Source organism: Apium graveolens, chromosome 8 (assembly GCF_009905375.1).
Source record: "Apium graveolens cultivar Ventura chromosome 8, ASM990537v1, whole genome shotgun sequence".
Classification (NCBI taxonomy): Eukaryota; Viridiplantae; Streptophyta; class Magnoliopsida; order Apiales; family Apiaceae; genus Apium; species Apium graveolens.
Window position 1 is genome coordinate 203,558,760 of NC_133654.1, and position 21,981 is coordinate 203,580,740.

The 21,981-nt window shown below is 36.7% G+C and overlaps 1 non-coding gene across 1 annotated transcript; it reads left to right on the top strand.

The window, feature by feature from the left end:
• Positions 1 to 12,985: 12,985 nt before the first annotated feature.
• On the top strand, positions 12,986 to 13,092 carry LOC141682177 (small nucleolar RNA R71). Its single transcript, XR_012559579.1, has one exon. It is a non-coding gene; the product is annotated as a small nucleolar RNA R71 (small nucleolar RNA).
• The last annotated feature ends 8,889 nt before the right edge of the window (positions 13,093 to 21,981 follow it).

Here is a 21,981-nt window from a genome sequence, read left to right on the forward strand (position 1 = left end):
TCATTTCATTCAATAATACTTCAAAGATTTAATCTATTCAAATCTTGTCTTGTAGTCTCATCTATGTGATGAACTGTTGAAAGCTCATTATACTTTGAACAGTGGTAGTTCAAGTAGCTTTATAAATGATATAAGTATAGTGAAGTATTTGGTAACTTCATTCCTTGGTTTTGCTTATATCCAGTAAGTAATTATCTTACACTTGATAAAGGATTTTAGTAAGTTATCCATTTAGATACTTGCATTATTGTTTACACTATATATTATCTTGTGAGCTGTAATGCTCACTCTTGCTTTATTTCTTCATCACACAACAACAGTTAGGAAAGATGGCCAGACTCAAGCAGACCCAGCGCAAGAGCGTGGGAAGCGCCCCGCGCCTTCCCGTTGAGATCATAGCTGCTATAGTTGCAGAGGTAGATGTATATGTAGATCAGACCTTCTACTTTTGGGAATCAATTATGTATAATTATAACTTGTGGCAGATAATGGCGATTAATTGTAAACTTATCAAGTAAGCATTTTGGGTTGTAATAACTTTTAAATTGTAGATTCAAAGACTTGTACTTATTTCAATTTCATCTCTGAGACTATAACGGGTTGTGGTGTGTTAGTGTGGGGTCACAACATGAGGTTATTTATTATTAATTCAGTTAAGTGATATTGTGGAAAGAAAGACCGTGACGACCCGGATCCCTGACCCCGGATCTGGGGGTGTTACAATAAGCGAATTGTATTTATTGATAACATCTTCAGCTATTCAGAGAATAAGAGAGTCGGTGTGAAATGCCCAAGAATTTTTCCTCCAAAGATTTGAAGGGAACCAACTACACGTTAAGTCTTCAAGTATGAAATTTTGACCAAGGTTAACAAAAGATTCTGATTAATCCGTTGACAACTACCTAAACAAAGTTGTATGATACCAAATGCCTTATGCAGAAAGAAAGGATTGGATGTAATTAAGACCACCGAGGAGTTAATAAACAAAGTGGAAAGAGTGGAATATGAAGTTCAAATACCTAAAGGTGATAATGAGTGAATATATGAGATTACTTTTCAGCCTTAACTAATGGAAAAGAGTAAGAGATGTTTAAATGTTTGGATACTAAGTTGAAAATAAGCACCACCTCCCATCCTTAAACAAAGAGTCAGAGCGAGGAAGCGATTCAGGAAATATAAGGATGTTGAAAGATTGAATTTCAAGGAGAACTGGGACGATCATTTATCATCAATGTCAGCTTTAAAGTGCTACTTTACCAAGCCTTATGTGGACATAAGTGTAAGTCCACACTTTATTGAGATAAAATGGGAGAAAAGAAGTTGTCAAATTCTAAATTATTTCAGTATACTAAAGGGCGTAGTGATATTGATTGAAGCAGCTCAGAGTAGATAAAGAAAGAAGGCAGAATTGTATCGAGGGAGAGTATGAATATAGAAATAGAACCAGTAGTGTTAGTAAAAGTTTTGCCTTGAATGAGATTGGATAAGTCTAACTAGAAAGGACAAGTCAAGTCCTAAATTTAGTAGACCCTTCGAGGTATTGATAAATATAGATAAAGTTGTTTATGAGTTAATATTACCATTATAGCAGTATATACATGTAATGTGTTATGCGTGTCAATGTTAAGGCGATAAGTATCAGATTCAAATTAAGTGACTGATTAAGAGCCAATGGGCTCTTGTCCAAGTTTGTTCTGCATATAGTGATCGATCCAAGTTTTTGATCGTTAAATGCGAGTCCTTGGAAATGAGTGTATATCAATAGTGAATACGTTTGAAATCTGTGAGTAGAAGAGTCTACTTAGAAATTAGAGTCAGATATGCTTGACAAATATCCTCACTTATTTAGCTAGACCAGATTCTGAGGACAGAATCTTTTTAAGGGGGGAAGGATATAACGACTCGTGTATTTTTGAATTATTTAAATATGTAATTGTGGAAGTGTTAAATAAATAAAGTATGTGTATAGTTTTTGTCAGCTCGATGTTGTTTTATTATTATTATTTATGTATGATTTATGGTGTACATGGTGGTTCGTGTAGTTAATTATTGAGTATATTGAATTGTTTGCACTTTTAAAAGTAAATTTAGTGCAAATTTATTTGCATAAATATTTGGAATGTCTCTAAAATTGTTTTTATGATTTTACAATTACAATATTTATTTTTGGGATTTTATAAAATTTAGAAATCAATATTTCATTAATTATTTAGCCCTGTATGATTTTCCGATTGCGTTTATTTGCAAAAATTTGTATTTAATTCTAGAATTCTTTAAAAATTATGAAATTCATATTTATTTAAGTTTGAAATATTCCGAGAATTTTAAAATTATTTCGGGAATTTTCGGAGTTAGTTTCACCCGCGCGTCGATTCGTTTGATTGATAAAAGCGGGTATAAAGTGCATTTTAGGAATTATTTTAAAATTTTGAAAGTTACGTTTTTTTAAATTTCGGGATGTGTCTAACATTTTAAGACTGTTTCAGTGATTTTCTGAATTTATTTTAAGTGCAACTCGGTTCGTTAACTGTAAATGCGGGTATAAGTTGCGTTTCAAAATTTATTTAAAAATTACGAAATTTACATTTTTATTAACTTCGGGATATTTATAATATTTTATAACCATTCTCGTAATTTTTTGAAATTGTTCTATGTGCCACTTGGTTCGATAAATTGCGAAATGCGGGTCAGAACCAGGCTTGCAAATGAAAACTAGACACGTGTCGACTGTTAAAAGGATTCATGGAAATGTGGCAGCTACTTATTTGTGGTTGTTGCAACGTGTTGTTTAAAAAAAATATATAATATGAAAAAAATAGAAACAACAAGAGATAGATACAACCCCTATGTCCCCATTTCCCTCGACCTTGGTTTCTCTCATCTCTCTTAAACTCTCCGCCTTTGTTCTCCTGCTTCGTGCGCCTTTTTCTTTGGTGCTGCCGCCTATTCCTGGTAATTTCCCTACGCTACCCTGTATTCCGTCGTTGCCTTCCTCGCTTTTCCGGCGAGGAGTGGTGGTGGCGCGTGGTCTGCGTCGGGGGTGTGATTAGTGTGTGTATATACGCATAAGTGTGTGTGTGAAGTTGTGATGTTGCTGTGATGCTGTGCTCTTGTGTATTGTTTGATTACCTTTCTTTTCCTCCGGTCACCACCGCGGGAATTTGCGTGTGGATGATTTTATCGATTCTGATCTTTTTGCAGCGAGTTGTGATGATAATTGTTCGATATCTGCTGAATTAAATTTTAATTATTGGTAGGATTTGCAGTTGGAAACCCGAATTAATGGGTACCCGCGAATTTTACCACCGTTGGCGATGAGCCTCGGCGAGCCAACGGTGGACTGTGAAGTTTATTCTGAGTCCTAAGATTTTTAAACTATTAATTTAGTTCGTAACGTTATTTTCAAGAATGATATATATTTATTGGGTATACGTAGATTGTATCGAGATTATGACTGGTATTTATGAAATTTGACTGAGGTTGTTGTTGAGTAATTTGGATTATAAATGGTGGTTGTTGAATTAACTGTCTGATTGATTGGTTGTTGTGGACGTCGATGATATTCGACGGGTAGTCCGATAAACAAAGGGGACGCTGTCCGATTTCCAGGAAATCAAACTACGAAAATACGGGATCATATCCAGTAACTGTCGGGCTGTCGAACGAGTATATATAAACATATATATATGTTGTTGTATATGAAATCTGATTGTATGTGGTGGTGAACTATTTTGCGAAAAGTAATAACCCTAATTTCGTAAAATAACTAATATACGTATTTTCTGGAAACGAATACCGAATCGATTCTCGAGAACATGAACCTTAACTGTTGTGTGTATTATTATAATATATGTCATTACAAGTCGGAACTTAATATCGAATGGGTAGATTGTTAGCGAGGATATGTCAAGCATAATCGAATTTCTAAGTTAGGGTGTTTCGACCTTGTAGGTTCTAGTCGGAATGCCCGAGAATTGACATTGGACGAAAGATAGTTGGTGGTCAGTCGAAAGACTCAGTATGGTTCCAATCAAAGGACTTAAGTGTTGAGGTCGAATCCAGAGTGATCTAGTGGATAGACAATAAAGCCTGAGCGATAGACTCGGCTCAGAATCGATCAGTAATAGTTGTAAAGCCCTGTAAGGCAAGTACTTCTGAACTTTTCTTCAAGATATATTGCAAATATTTTCGAACTATTTCATAACATGTAGCTATTATTCAAAATGACTCCTGTTTTATATTGCAAGTACTTTAAACTATTTAACCTTGAACCCTGATTTTCTTGATCTTGAGCCATAAGCCTTATTCTTTGTAAACCATCCTTTGTTGATTTTCAGATACCAAACCACCCAAATATGATACTACTCCCCAAATGTATAACTACCAAACACTGGAAGAAAATTGTTTGAAAACACAGAAACTTTTATACTCCAACCATTCTTTATAATATCAAAGAACTATACCTTGAAAATCATTACTGGTCTAATACCTGATCTTTCTACAAACTGAAAACCGTTTCTTATACATACCCTGATATACCCTTGTGATACTCATAAATCGCATTACGCTTTTATACCAATGCTTTATCGTTGTTGATTATGATCTTGATTATTGAATTACATTTTTTATTACACTGAATTGTTTTAGAATTGGATCGTTTTCTTTATGTGGACCAGATTCGTGGTCAGACCACATTCGTGGTCGAATTAGGCCAATGTGTGCCTTGGATCCAGTTCGTAGAGCAGAGTTGTGTGCTTCGCTCGGGGTTAGTGCGTGGCTGATCAGCAGCCTAACCTTGGTTTTTAAAACTTAAAATGAATATCCAATTTTAATGATTAGTTAAAAAAGAAACATGATTCCTCTGAATCATCTCATTTGATCATTGTTTAACCTCAGTTATCGTTATTATGACTTGCTGAGCTAGTTAGCTCACTCTTGCGAATTCTTTTTATATATTTTATAGTTGAAAAGAATATGGACGATAGCGAAGTGCCTCAGTCCAAAGTGCGGGCTAAGGTTCCATTTTGGGTTGGATTGAGCTAGCAGGAGCTTCATTCGGTAGAGAGATAGTAAGATTGTAAGGATAATTTTATTATCAGTTGTAAGTTAAATTAGTTGGGATTTGGTACGATGTAATAAAAGTCAAGGTTGTGGCTTGTTTTCATACTTTAACCTGTTGCGATCCGTGGTTATGTAAAGCAGGGTCATTGCAAATAGTATCTTATATACAGGTTTATATATTGTGTTTGTGTTGTGGACCCCAAACTTCTGACCCGGGTTTGGAGGGCACCACAGATCTTATCTGCCTTGACAAGGAGTTTGGAACATAGACCATCCCTTTAAATTGATTATTGGTGATCCTGACACAGGAGTGAGAACTAGACATGCCACTCAGAATGAATGTCACTTTTCAGGGTTTCTTTTAGAAATGGAACCTAAGAAAGTGGATGATGCACTTGAAGATCCATATTCGGTTATTGCTATGCAAGACAAACTCAATCAGTTTGAGAGGCAAAAGGTATGGAAGCTGGTACCCCGACCAAAGGACAAGTCAGTGATAGGCACTAAATGGGTATAGAGAAATAAGTTAGATGAAGATGGCAGTGTAACGAGAAACAAGGCCAGACTGGTAGCTAAAGGTTACTCTCAAGAAGAGGGTATAGAATATGATGAAACCTATGCACCAGTAGCTAGGCTTGAGGCAATCAGGATGTTTCTAGCATTCGCAACACATTCAGATTTCAAGGTTTATCAAATGGGTGTGAAGAGTGCATTCCTGAATAGGGAGTTAGAAGAAGAAGTGTATGTGGAATAACCTCCAGGTTTTGAAGATCCAAATCTGGCTGATTTTGTCTACTTTCTATTCAAAGCTCTCTATGGCCTTAAACAAGCCCCAAAGACATAGTATGACACTTTATCTAAATTTCTACTTGAAAATGGTTTTATTAGAGGTGTTATAGATAAAAATCTATTTCATAAAATGCATAAATCTAATATGATATTAGTTCAAGTATATGTTGACGATATTATATTTTATTCTACTAATGATGATCGTTGCAAGAGATTCTCTAAGCTAATGTAGAGTAAGTATGAAATGAGCATGATGAGAGAGTTGAACTACTTTCTTGGATTACAAGTGAGTCAAAGGAAAGATGGTATATTCATCTGTCAATCCAAGTATATAATAGAACTTCTCAAGAAGTACAATCTGGAAGATTCAACTCCGGCAAAGACTCCAATGCCAACAGCCACTAAGCTTGATCAGGACAAAACTGGTAAGAAAGTTGACATCAGAAGCTACAGAGGTATGATAGGCTCATTACTTTATCTCACAGTAAGTAGGTCAGATATTATGTTTGTAACATGCTTATGTGCTAGATTTCAAGCTGACCCAAAAGAGTCTCATCTTATAGCTGTTAAAAGAATATTTAGGTATCTTAAGGGGACTCTAAATCTTGGTATTTGGTACCCTAAAGGTACAGTTCTAACCTAGTTGGCTTTACAGATTCATATTTTGCAGGTTGTAAGATTGACCAGAAAAGTACCTCATAAAGCTGTCAGTTTCTTGGAAGAAGGTTTGTATCCTGGCATAACAAGAAGCAACACTCAGTATCCATATCAACTGCTGAAGCTGAATACATAGCTGCTGGAAGCTGCTGTGCCCAAATCTTGTGGATGAGGAACCAACTCCGGGATTATGGTTTGTTGGTATCAAAGATTCCAATATTCAGTGAAATTTAAGTGCAATAGCAATCTCAAACAACCCAGTTCAGCACCCAAGAACAAAGCACATTGATATCAGGTATCACTTTATCAGAGAGCATGTCACAAATGGCACTGTGGAATTATATTTTGTACCCACAGAGGATCAAATTGCAGACATCTTCACTAAATCACTTGATGAAAATACTTTCTCTAAGTTGGTTAGTGAACTTGGGATGCTAAATCTTTTTAAATAACAAATTAGGAATCAATAACTGCAATTTGTCTCAAATAAACCCATTTGTTATTTAATTTCTATATTATAAGGACATGTGGATTTATGTGTCAATTAATTACTTCTCATATTTTAAATATTTGTATGATTGTGTCTAATTGATAAATATTTTAACACACTTATATTGATAAATTGCTTGAAAATAATTTAATCATTATTTGTTAAATTATGAGTGAAATATTGCAGCATAATTTTGGTATAACTCTTTGAAAATTTATCAATTCAATGATAAAAGTTTCAAATATAATAAATCAAAGTTGTGATTTATTAGTTTTAGTGAACTTTAAATAATTTGATATTTAAAAGAGTTCTCTAAAATTAATTTGAAATTAGAAGCATAATTTATTCCATGAAAATATAATTTTATCAGTTAATGATAATAATTGTGTTTTTATTATAATTAAATTGTGTTTGACAAAGTTAAATGCCTAAGTTAGTTACTTGCGACCTCAGGATACCCAAGGTAGCAAGTAAATACTTGAACATTATTTTTTTCTTTTAATCTTTGTCACTAGGGGCTCCAGTAGCAAGTAATAACTTGTTTTTCTATTGGTCAGTTACTTGCGAACTGAGACCCTAGAGTAGCTTGGTCGCATGTAAAGCGTTGAGCTACATAACTATCTCAGATACTTACGACCTGGCACCATGGGAGCGCAAGTAACTAACTTACACTATCTTTTTACTTGCGATTGTGGAGCGCAAGTAACTTATATAAATCTCATTATCCGGTTACTTACAAATGGTCTCACAGTGTGTCTAAGTTACTTGCGCACTGTAATACACAGTAGTCGCAAGTAACTCCCTTGAGTTATTCTGTGATTGATCTGTAGTATATATCAGCATAATTCCATTCATTTTCACAGGTATATACATGATTACACAAAGATGCAAGTAAGGTAAAAAACTGGAGTAATTTTTTTAATCGATTAAATCGTACAGAAATTTGTCCAAATTTCAAACAAATTGCAGATTCTTGGAGCCCACATACACTCATTCTCTTGACTGTAAAAACTTGTGATTTTACCTGTTAAGTTTAGAAATTGAATTGTGTGGTTTTCTTGAACATAAGGGACTGTTTTGCTAAGTTTAAAATTGGTTAATTGGTTAATTATTTCAATTGGCTTAGTTTATTATTCCATAATTGTTCTGCATCAATTTGTGTGTCTGTTAGGGCGAAAACACGCGCTAATATTCACGTAAGTATACGCGTTCGCAAGTAGTATAAGATATAAATCAGATTCGTTCCCACAGAGACTGGTTTAGGTTAAGTTCAATTTATGCACCTATGCAACAATGTATGGTTATCGCTCAATGCTAAGACGAATAACAAATTGGGTTTTTATTAAACTAAGAGATTATACTAAATAATATTAACTAAGAGAATTGAGGTTGAATTAATATATATGACAAACATGGGATTCTAACTTCATTAAATACTTCATTCAATAGCCTTATTGTTCTTAACCTTAGCATGTGATGGTGATGACACTAATCAGATAACACGAAACTGATAAACGCCAACTTTCGTTGCACGAGTACCATTCTACCAGACATCCAGAAAAGAGATAGAAGCTGAATAGACACCAATTATATTGAGACCCTATATGTCTATAGAATTTGACAACATAACAGTTTAAGCATAAGTTATCTATCTTGATTACATAGGGCAAGTAAAACGGTTAGAGTTACCCACTAATCATGCATACACATACATGAACCTATGCTAGCATGGCAAGTTCTAAACCTCTATATTCACTGTCGCTTCAATAGAGATTAACACGCAATCTTATATGTTAGCTACGCACATAAGACGAATAAGCACAACCAATACTAGGATATCAATCAATCACCACACACCAAGATATCAAAATAAATTAATTATTGAAATCCATAAGTAAATCCGTTAGAACCCCATGACAACGATTAGCCCATAATTGAACTCATCATCACCATGGTTTCCAATGAAAGCATGGTATAAAACAAGGTCTTAATAAACTGAATAATAATTAAAGTACGAATAAATGAGATCTAAGTTCAACAAGAACGAAAACGAGCATCCAAAGTTATAACTAATTCAAAGAATCACAAGTTAAAAACAAGATCTTCTTTTTCGGAGTTGTTCTGTGCTTCTAGATCTTCTCCTTGGTATCCCAATCTTCCCGGATGATGAAAACCTTTTTTTTAAGTATATATACGCCCCTAGTGGACTTGAACCCTTAAAATCGTCAAATTCCACTCAAAAAAGGCTTTTTCAGCGAAATCAGCGACCAGCCGCGCCTTGGGCGACCGCTCAGCTCTCCGGGCGGGCGCTCAGCTCTCCTGGGCGGCCGCTCAGCTTTTCTGGTTGGGCGCTCAGCTCCTGTCTGGAAAAATTTCTGATGAATCTTGTTTTGGCCATAACTTGAGTTCTACTCGTCAAAATTAGGCGATTTAACTGCCCACGCAAAGCTATTAAAATTCTCTACAACTTGAAAATAGCCTTGGCTTCGAAATCTGATCACTTTTTATCATATTTCCTTTAAAAGCTCATTTTTTCATATAACCGATACCTGAAATGCAATAACACAAAAACACATCAAAATACCAACAACTTGAGTTCAAAACACCAATTTAAGCTTGTAATAAAGCATTCCAAGTGGATATAAAATCCACTTATCACACCCCCAAACTTGAATCAATGCTTTTCCTCAAGCATAAATAGACTCAAAACTACAAAACAAACCTAATGCATGAATGCAACTACGTGAATGCAACTAAATTATAATGCAATCGATCCCCTCAGAATAACCATAACCAAATGAATAAGCCAATGCCTCTAAGAATGCAATGAATTTAAACAGAGCTCGAATAAATCCCACAAACCAACTCACAAACCAGAAACGTGCGTGTGTGGATGCTTAACAGATATACTCTCGATACTAGATCAATAACCATAACTTATCTATCATCGAAACAATCAAAAGTTTATAAACAGAATAGAAAATAAACGTATTATGACTCACAACACCTCCTTTCTACTAGAGTTATACAAGGATTCACACTATTATTGAACACATAACAAAGATGCTTATTTGACCATGCAATGAACGAGGTCCCAAAAGACTTATACAATAATACCCATGTAGCGAGCGTTAGGTTAGCGGATCCCAGACTATAAAAGCCTTAGATCACTAAGCACAAAGTCCCCTAGAACTTAATAACTCGAGTATTAAAGAGCTCACTCTTGATCAATTATGCATAAACACATACTTTTTTCTTTCTTTTTTTTCTCTTTTTTTTTCAACAATTTCTGAATGAGTGCGTTTCGCTCCATCTCATTCAAACCTAGACTACTAATAAAAATATGAGCCGGCTACTATCCATTTGACGCCTAGCCTTACAATAACTAGCAATGAAATCCAAGTTTTTCTCCATATAAAAAAAATCAGTGTTTATACGTCATTACGAGAATATCACAAATTCTAAATATAACTAAGTAATTAAATCTCAACAACAAACAAGTATGATCATGATCTAGGTCAAAAGCAACCCTATAAGACTTTGTGAAAATATTTATTTCTGGCATGCAAATAAATTCATTAAGACTTAAACATCCCTCTATTCGTCATCACCACACCAAAGTCAACATCAACTTATCAAATATCATAGTTCATCTTAAGGGATCATGCTAAATATGCATGCAAATGCAACTATATGAAATCACATAAAAATAAATAAATATGTCCTAAATGAATAATCATGTAAAAATATGAATGAACTACAACTAAACATGCAATATGAATCTATATGGACACACACACTACTAATCCTTACATTATCACCCCTAAACTTAAAATTTTCAATGTCCTCATTGAAGGTAATAATAAGGATTTCAGACATACCTAGTCAGCGGGAGAAGGATCAGGTGGCCAATCAACCTCGCCACCAGTGTCTCGAACAACAGTACCGAAAGCGTGTGTCAAATCTTCAGCAAAATGATAGTGAATATCGTGCATGGCCTCCATACGCCTAGTCAATTGCCTATATTGGGCATCACCAATACCAGTCCTATCAACTGCCTGCTGCGCATGAGAAGAACCCTCTGTAGGCACTGGAGGATCCGTTCGGCTACCCTCTACATCATCAAAAATATATCTCAACCCCTTATTAGGGGGTGCACCTAAGAATGCATAACTCAAGTGATCTGGTAGTGGGTGAAGCTCAAGTGTGGAAACATCTTCAATAGATGGCTCGAGATGCTCCTGAGAAATTTTTAGCGCTGCTAACCCACTAGAATCGAATGGCATATCCAACTTCCTCTTCCACTGAGGTGTATTTAAAACCTGCAGTTGCTCTACTTTAAAGCACTCCTCTTTAGCTGTGGGTAACTTTATTTCCTTGAACACATTTAAAGTGACCTTTTGATCGTAAACCTTCATCGAAAGCTCTCCTTTTTGCACATCGATCATAGTTCGGCCTGTAGCCAAGAATGGTCTTCCTAAAATAATGGGAATCTTCTTATCTTCCTCAAAATCAAGAATTACAAAGTCAGCAGGGAAGATGAGTTTATCCACATTGACCAAGACATCCTCCACTATACCTCGTGGATAAGCGATGGAACGGTCAGCTAGTTGCAATGACATGTATGTTGGTTTCGGATCAGGCAGACCAAGCTTCTTGAAGATAGATAAGGGCATCAGATTGATGCTAGCTCCTAAATCACATAAACACTTGTCGAACGACAAGTTTCCGATGGTACAAGGAATAGTGAAGCTTCCAGGATCTTTAAGCTTCGGAGGCAACTTCTGTTGCAGCACATCACTGCATTCCTCCGTTAGAGCAATGGTCTCTAAGTCATCGAGCTTCAATTTCCGAGAGAGAATACCTTTCATAAACCTCACAGAGCTAGGCATCTTTTCAAGAGCTTCAGCGAAAGGTATGTTGATATGAAGTTTCTTGAACACCTCCAAAAACTTCTCAAACTACTTATCCGGCTTTTTCTTCTACAACCTCTTAGGAAAAGGAGGTGGAGGATAGATCTGTTTTTCCCCTGTATTACCCTCATGAGGAGTGTGTTTCATAGTAGTCTTCCTTGGTTCCACCTCTACTTCCTTCTGTACATCTTCTTCAGCCAAAACTTCAGATTCTGGAACTTCAGACTTTTCAGGCTCTTCATCTTGCTGAATTTGGGGGCTTGCAACCTTTCCAGACCTTAAGGTAATGGTGTTCACCTGTTCTTCAACTTCCCTCTTGCCTGGATTGGCTTCTGTATCACTAGGAAGCATTCCTGGTGGCCGATTCAATAAGGCATTAGCAATTTGCCCTATTTGGTTCTCCAGAGTCTTGATAGAAATAGCCTGGCTTTGGCATATAAGAGCCTGGTTTTTGCACATAAGCCGCAACTCCTCCAATTCAGATTTTTAATTCGAAGATAGACTTGCACCATGATTTTGTTGTTGAATTTGGAGTTGTTGTTTTGGTGCAATTTGTTGCTGAAAACCAGGAGGGTTGAATAGCTTATTTCCAAACTGCTGGAACAGCTATTGCATCGCATTCTGATTGTTCCTCCAGCTGAAGTTAGGATGATTCCAGTTGTCAGGATGATAAGTGTCTGGAACTGGTTGCTGTGATCTCTGAAAGTTACTCACAAACTGAGCTGATTCACTAGATATAGCGCATTGCTCTGTCACATGCGGACCTGCACACATCTCACAAACACTAATTATCTGCTTAACACCATAGTTAGCCAGAGAATCGATCTTCATAGATAACGCCTTCAGTTGAGCAGTGATAGCCGTAGCTGTATCCACTTCAAGAACTCCTGTTACTTTTCCATGTGGACATCTCTGGATTGGATACTGATATTCATTAGCAGCCATCAGTTCAATTAGATCATAAGCTTCCTTATAGTTTTTTGCCCATAATGCTCCACCTGCTGCTGCATCGAGCATGGGTCTGGACTGTGCTCCCAACCCATTGTAAAAATAATTGATGATCATCCAATCAGGCATTCCATGATGAGGACACTTCCTAAGCATCTCCTTGTAGCGCTCCCAAGCTTCATATAAAGATTCTCCTAATTGCTGCGCAAATTGAGTAAGAGCATTCCTGATTGCAGCTGTCTTCTCCATATAGAAGAATTTAGTAAGAAACTTCTGAGCAAGATCTTCCCACGTAGTAATCGATCCAGCTGGTAGAGAGTGTAACCAGCTCTTAGCCTTGTCCCTCAGAGAGAATGGGAACAGTCTCAGCTTCACAGCATCTTCAGAAACACCGTTGAACTTGAAGATGTCGCAGATCTCAATAAAGTCCCTAATGTGTGTATTGGGATCTTCCGTTGGACAACCCCTAAACTGGACTGAAGTCTGTACGCATTGAATTATGCCAGGCTTGATCTCAAAGGTCTTAGCTGTGATAGCTGGCCGGATAATGCTAGATTGAATGTCATTGATCTTGGGTTGAGAAAACTCCATCAAGGCTTTCGTTCGTGCTGTTAGATCTCCCATTGTAATGAGTACCGGAAACACAAACAACTAAACTGTGAAAGTAAAAGAATCCGAGTCAGTGAACTTTAACGACCACTGATGACAAGAACATAAACTAAAAATTAACACCGAGTCCCCGGCAGCGGCGCCAAAAACTTGTTAGGGCGAAAACACGTGCTAATATTCGCGCAAGTATACGCGTTCGCAAGTAGTATAATATATAAATCAGATTCGTTCCCATATAGACTGGTTTAGGTTAAGTTCAATTTATGCACCTATGCAACAATCTATGGTTATCGCTCAATGCTAAGACAAATAACAAATTGGGTTTTTATTAAACTAAGAGATTATACTAAATAATATTAACTAAGAGAATTGAGGTTGAATTAATAGATATGACAAACATGGGATTCTAACTTAATTAAATACTTCATTCAATAGCCTTATTATTCTTAACCTTAGCATGTGATGGTGATGACATTAATCAGATAACACGAAACTGATAAACGCCAACTTTTGTTGCACGAGTACCATTCTACCAGATATTCACAAAAGAGATATAAGCTGAATAGGCACCAATTATATTGAGACCCTATATGTCTATAAAATTTGACAACATAACGGTTTAAGCATAAGTTATCTATCTTGATTACATAAGGGAAGTAAAATGGTTAGAGTTACCCACTAATCATGCATACACATACATGAACCTATGCTAGCATGGCAAGTTCTAAACCTCTATATTCACTGTTGCTTCAATAGAGATTAACACGCTATCTTATATGTTAGCTACGCACATATGACGAATAAGCACAACCAATACTAGGACATCAATCAATCACCACACACCAAGATATCAAAACAAATTAATTATTGAAATCCATAAGTAAATCCGCTAGAACTCCATGACAACGATTAGCCCATAATTGAACTCATCGTCACCATGGGTTCCAATGAAAGCATGGTATAAAACAAGGTCTTAATAAACTGAATAATAATTAAAGTACGAATAAACGAGATCTAAGTTCAACAAGAACGAAAACGAGCATCCAAAGTTACAACTAATTTAAAGAATCACAAGTTGAAAACAAGATCTTCTTTTTCGGAGTTGTTCTGTACTTCTAGGTCTTCTCCTTGGTATCCCAATCTTCCCGGATGATGAAAACCTTTTTTTTTAAGTATATATACGCCCCTAGTGGACCTGGACCCTTAAAATCGTCAAATTCCACTCAAAAAAGGCTTTTTCAGCGAAATCAGTGACCAACCGCGCCTTGGGCGGCCGCTCAGCTCTCCGGGCGGGCGCTCAGCTCTCCTGGGCGGCCGCTCAGCTTTTCTGGGCGGGCGCTCAGCTCCTGTCTGGAAAAATTTCTGATGAATTTTGTTTTGACCATAACTTGAGTTCTACTCGTCAGAATTAGGCGATTCAACTGCCCACGCGAAGCTATTGAGATTCTCTACAACTTGACAATGGCCTTGGCTTCCAAATCTGACCATTGTTTATCATATTTCCTTTAAAAGCTCATTTCTTCATATAACTGGTACCTGAAATGCAATAACACAAAAACACATCAAAATACCAACAAATTGAGTCCAAAACACCAATTTAAGCTTGTAATAAAGCATTTCAAGTGGATATAAAATCCACTTATCAGTGTCACATTAGTTGAGAATTTTTTTTGTGCACGATAAATTTATTTCTAGTCAAAATCTTATTCTCATTTTTTAATTAAAATGGCGGATAATATTACGATACCCAAAATAAATTATGCCTGGGTTATAAATCGTAATCCAGCTCACATATGCTATTTTGAAAATTGAATTAGATTTTTAAATGAGCACTCGATTGTGCACTATGCCTTAACTACTAATGTACAATTAAATGTTGAGCTCCTCAGACTCGTTCACACCACAGCTATGGTCACATCAGATGAAGATCAGCTAAGCTTCATGTTTCATATTGAAGATGAAATAATACTAATCACTGAGGATAATTTCAATGAATATCTTCACTTTCCTCTGAATGTTTTTGATGATCTGCCAAGAGACTCTGAAGTTTATAGCTTCTTCAGGGGAATAAGCAGCATTATGCCATATAACGAGTATCCAAAGCATTTTAATAAAAGTCATCTACCCAAGCCTTGGAACTTATTCTTCAATATTCAGTCCTTCTATCTGTCTCCCAAGACTGGTGGATTTCATGGACTGACACATTTCATGAGGCTAGCTGGAGTGGCTATTGCTCAGAACATTCACATTAATTTTGGACGTCTGTTCATGAAAGAGATACCGAAGAATCAAGCTCAACAATATGATTACATCATATATGGCAGGTTCCTCCAGATTGTTCTGAATGCTAAGCTCACAGAAGCTCAGAAGGCCTTGGTTTCTACTGATATTATGATAAGTTATCTAGTTGTGTCTTCCAAAATGGTGGGTAGGTTGTATAAGTAGAATCCCTATTCCAACAACAACCCCATTCATGTAACAGACTTCATGCAAGAGTACTTTGACTCCCTTCATCAAGGACCTGATTCTGAGAATGAAGATGATCATGAACCCAATAATCCAGAAACTGATGCTGCAAATGAGGATGATGAAAAGGGATATGGTGGACATGAAGCAGATTCACAGCCTAACCCTGAAGCTCAACCAATGGAAGTTGATCAAGAACCTGTAGTTGGTGAACAGACAAAAGAGGTTTCTCAACCTGAAGCTACTGGACATCAAGAGGAAGCTGAGCCAACTCAATCAAAAACAAATGTTTACAGGCCATACCTCGCAGGTGTGAATGAATCTTCCATGAGCACTACTTTTGATGATTTAGTAGATATAGATTCACTTAATCTTGCTGAATTTCACACATAACTTTCTCAAGAGCAATTACTATCAGGAGGCAATGAGTTTGTTTTCCCGAAAATTCATAACCACCCTCTAGAGCCAACAAACACATCTCAAAATCTCCTAGCCCCAACCCTGGAGTTTAATGATCCCATGAGTGTAGAGGGAGAAACTGCATATGATGCAGGAAATAAGGAAGGTATGTTGAGTAAACCCAAAACTTTGTCTCCGTTGAAGCAAAGTAGTATCCCCACTGAGACAACTGTAACCTCCCATGTATCTTCCCAAAAAGATACACTGGCTGAAAAGGCACATAAATAGTTACTGGATCCATCTTCTCAACAAGGTGGGTCTATTAAAATTCGCCCGTCGGCCAAGGCATCCTGTGATGAGTCAAACACACTCTCAGATACTCAGGATCTTGAAAGTTTAAAAACGTCAATTAGAAGAGCTCTATTTGGTGAGGAAGTGTTGACGAAAACAGGGCATTCAACCATATTACGGTTAGAATATCCTGTTCAAGGTCCTTTAACGGACCAACTGCCTTTACAAGTGTTAGGAGAGAGTGCTGTAATCGCTGCCACATCTAGCACATCACTTACCTCCCCAGGACTAATAAACCTGGATGCATCTACAGATAGGGGATCCGACATAGGTGTGAATCGGAAACCCATTGGCAATGAACCAGATTTAACTGGTGATCCTAAGGGGAAAGTGTCTTCACCAACACTCGAGGAAGACGAGAAATATATGTTACATAAGACGGCCTCAGTGATCCTCCCAGAGATTCAAACTTTGGACCAGTCAACTTAGGATGACATACAACTTATCTTGTACAAGTATTGGGAATTGCGAACTCCCATTGCACCACTGCTGACCTCCTCAAGGATGGCTCTAGTGTTTTCTACAGGTATATCTTCTCGATCTCGGAGCTATGAGCGGAGTGTATCTGTGAGGGTGAGTGAAATACTAGTCCCTAAACTGAGTGAAAGTGTGTTGAGTGATACACTGCGAGAAACCCATGAGACACCTACCTCCCAAATAACACCTATAGATATGTCACAGTACACAGCAAAATCTTACCTTGAAGAGCAGTTAGCATTTAAAGACAGCCATCTAAAAGAACAACTGGTTGTTAAGGATCAATATATCAAGAATAAACTTTTTGTAAGGGATCATCAGATTGCCCATCTTTCCGAACAACTTGAACTTCAACAAGCATCATTTACTAGTTTACGGAAATTCGTGGAGCAATCTCTCTCTCATTCTGGAAAGGGAAAGGCAATTGCCAATATTGAGCCAAAGATCTCCGTTAGTAAGCAAGCTCCAATCCCTGTTTCCACTGACACAACTCTTGCCAGTACTGGGCCAAAGACCTCAGTCAGCAAGCAAGTGTCTGTTTCAGAACCATCTTCACAAGAGATCCCTATCTTGATCTTTCCTGCTCAATCAACCCCAGCTCTGAAGGATAACAAAACTTAGGGGGAGAAATGGGTGGAGCAATAAATAGTAGCTGAAGCTGTGAGCTTAATTCAGGATGCTTTTCAAATAGCTGACTCTGGTTATGATAAATTTGGAGATGATATTCAGGAAGAATAAGAAGAAGAAGAGAGGATAGATGAAAGGTTGTTGTTAAAAGCAAGACATGCTTCCGAGAAGAGTTCTTTAACTCAGGGGGAGCAATCAACGTCAAAACAAGATCTCCTAAGCAAAGTCATTACGACACAAAGGGATCTTCTGTCGGAGATATATGCTCCAAAGCCCCTATTCTCAGAGTATGAGTTTGGAGGAAGGAGAAATAGATGAAAGTGATGTTCCTGAGAGTTTTGAACCCATAGTTGATGCAGTGATTAATGAAGAGAGAAAGGTCATAACTAAGGAAGAAGAATTTGAAGATGAAGATGCTTTCTCGGATGACTGTTTGTATTAAGGATTTTCTAAAAAGCTCAATCGATCCTATCAAGAAATTCAAGAAGATATTGAGAGATCAAGAGCTAGAGTACAATGAGCAATACAGAGAAGGGAAGCTCTTAGGATGAAAACAAGCGCTAATATTCACGCAAGTATACGTGATCGCAAATAATATAGAATTAATTCTAGTTCGTTCCCACAAACACTGGTTTAGGTTAATTTCAATTAATATACTTATGCAACAATGGTATGGTTATTATTCAATGCTAAGATGATAACAAGTCAAGTTCATCTCATAGATGAAGTTGCATGGTAAAACTTGTATAAAACATTTTCATAAATACTCTTGAGGGCTTTCATCCACTCAAGTAAACTCAATTCTTTGATCATTAACAAAATATGAAGTTACGAGATACTTCATTTAATGAAAACAACATTTTAAAAGCTCGACTCTGCAAAACTCATCAGTCACCTAGCCGTAGCCTTTCTCTCAAAGTGCTTTGGGTAATCTTACAGAGATATCCAGACTGGATGATGAACTCACTACGGGAGTTTGCCATGCCAGGAAAACAACTTACGATGATTAGTCGCAGTAGTATAACACCACATTTTTCTATATGTAGAGGAGAACAGTCAGATTATTTATCGACCGAACGCGGGACTCCTAAGGAATGGACCGTCTCAGCGGAACTTCTGGGCCATTTGAGCCAATAAAATAAGGCTGGTTCGGCGCCACTCGGTAATTCACGCTACTCCTAGTTCAGATGAAATCCGTGACTCTAAAATGTAAAGCTCGTCTCCCTTTTCCCCAAGTAAAACTTGTAGATACGGCTCCACCAAGAAGCCGTATCTGGTTGAAAAGGAAAATTTATCGATATTTCCCAGGAGATGCCTGTTAATGGATTAAACTTGTTCCAAGAATTTACTTCCCGAATGTTGGGTAAGTAATCAAAAACTTTTTTATCTATTCAGCAACTTTGTTGCGAATATAAAAATACAATTGAGCCCCTATTTTTTGAACGAGTATTTAAATCCCCAACGGGGATTGAGTTCCTCTCTATACTTTTGAAATTGGTTTTGATAAGGTTTGAAAATAATCTCTGAAAATATTTAAAGTAAGAATGATTTAAATAGTATCAATCATTTTCCAAATTATTAGGCGAATATCGAAACATTACTCTTTAAGGAAATAGAGAATCTTATTTAGTAAAAAAAGCGAAATCACAAGTCCTCGAATGAATATTCAAAATTAATATTCATTTAATAAATAAAATAAGTTTCATAAGTAGAATCTCTACTCGAATTATTGAAATAATCTTTGATCGTAATAGAAATTGTAAATGAATACTCAAAAAATAATATTCACTTATAATTTAAAACTATCGAATAAAAATTATTCGATTATTAATTTTGAAAACTATATATAATATACTTGGGAACATCGCCTCCCGATTTAGGTAAAATGTTCAACTTGTATGTCGTACTCTAAGGGGATACGCAAAATATCGCTAAATACTAGATATGTATTTTATATGCTCTACTTCAAAACAATTGTATTTGACAATAAAATATCACGATTTCAAAACATGCATGCATATATATATATCATATGAACATGCTTCCCGAAATATACATGCATATATATATATATATCACAAGATTTTTTCACGAGCAAAGCCCCACCCCCTGAGTAACTTTAAGATCATGTTTAAGGCCCATAAAAGACTAATCGGAACACTTAACAATTATGTAAAGTGTCTTAGGCAGTAAGTAAGATTCTTGCGAAGGATTCATCTTGAAATATTTAACGGTCAATTTTATAAAAATGGTGGAGCCGAGGGTACCTGAGTGACTAATATAAATATTTAAGCGTGAAAGCGAGCGTTAGGGTATGTATGAATAAAGTCTAGTTTCTTAAGCGACCGATGATTAATTCTGGCTTATGTTGTTATTTATAGGTTATCAGACCCAACCTAAGCTGATTACCATCCCCGGACACTCAGGCAAGTTTTATACCCGTATTATTGTTATTGTGATTATATATATATATATATATATATGCGTTATATTGAGAGAATTGCATGAGTAAGCATGTTTAGAGCTAGCTAGGAATGGAATTTGAAGCTTAAATTTCTAGGATAACTATATCTAATCACCAAGAAGCTATGAAAATTACCTTGTGATTTAAGATGGAGTGTGCTTAGACTTTGAAATTTTTCTCCTTATTTTCTTGAAAAGGCCGAGAGCAAAGAATGGTTGGGGAGAGAAGATGAAATGCTTGTTTTTTTATTTTGATCTTGATATTTGTGAAATAAACACTTGGTAGTGGTTTGATCTTGCTAAAATATCATGACTTTCTTTATTAAAGTGATGATATCACCTTGCTTACATCATCACAAGGCCACTTGTCCAATCCTTATGGTTTGATGACATCATCTTGCTCTAATCCTCTTGATTAGTGATAATTTCTTCATTAATCCCTTGGTTACTTGTATAAGCTTGATCCTTGGTCCCTGATTTATTTTACGGTTCGCTTAACTCTCGTTCTCGTTCTTCGTTTGAGAGATTATATTCGGGATCTTATTACTTGGGCTTCCCTAAACCTTTCTTAATATATTATATTCCTTTAATGATCCCATGTTATAATCTTTGATTTGAATTCCTTTTTAATCATGTTACCTTTTACTTAATTCGTTCGGTATCTGGTGGATTTTCAGAAAAATCAAGGTGTTTGAATTGAATTCTGATGACCTTTACATATACTCATTTACTCCACATAGGTCAAGTCTGGTTGCATGTCCACATGCTCGTATTTCACTATATGCCTAGTGTCTGAATGATACTTCCTTAGCATTGATACGTGGTACACATTATGAACTTGCTACAGGTTCGGGCGTAGGCCTAGTTCATATGCTAACTTCCCAATACGTCTTGATATCTCGAAGGGTGCAATGTACCTTGGACTTAGCTTGCCTTTCTTCCTGAACCTCATCAATCATTTCCAAGGGATACCTTTAATAGTACTAGGTCCCCTACTTCATATTCCTTGTCCTTTCAGGCCAAATCAACAAACTTCTTCTGTCGATCTTGGGCTGCTACCAGCCGCCCTCTGATTAGATCTACTATATCCTTGGTCCTTTGGACCACTTTGGGCCTGAGCATCTTACACTCTCCAACTTCATCCCAATATAAGGGATATTGACATGTTCTTCCGTATAGGGCCTCGTAAGGTGGCTTTCAAATGCTAGCATGAAAGCTATTATTGTATGAAAACTTGATCAATGGCAAGTGATCATCGCAACTTCCTTTAAAGTCTATTGCACAGACTCTCAACATATCTTCTAGAGATTGGATGGTCCTTTCACTTTGATCGTTCTTCTGGGGATGGTAAGTGGTACTCATGTTCATTTTGGTTCCCGCACATTCCTGAAAACTCCTCTAAAACCTGGATTTGAACCGAGGTCTCGGTCTGAGACAATGGATGCTGGAACTCCAAGCCGCGCCACCATTTCCTTAAGGTAAATGTCTACCAGTTTATCGACTGTGTATCTCTCATTGATTGGAATAAAGTGAGCTAACTTTGTTAGTCGGTCTATACTTACCCATACGACATCATGATTGGGTTTGGTCCTTGGCAAGCCTACTATAAAATCTATGGCTATTTGTTCCCATTTCCATTCAGGAATCTCTAGGGGTCATAAAAGTCCGAGGGGCCTCTGGTGTTCTGCCTTCACTCCCTGGAAGGTCAAACATTTGCTCACCTATTCCGCT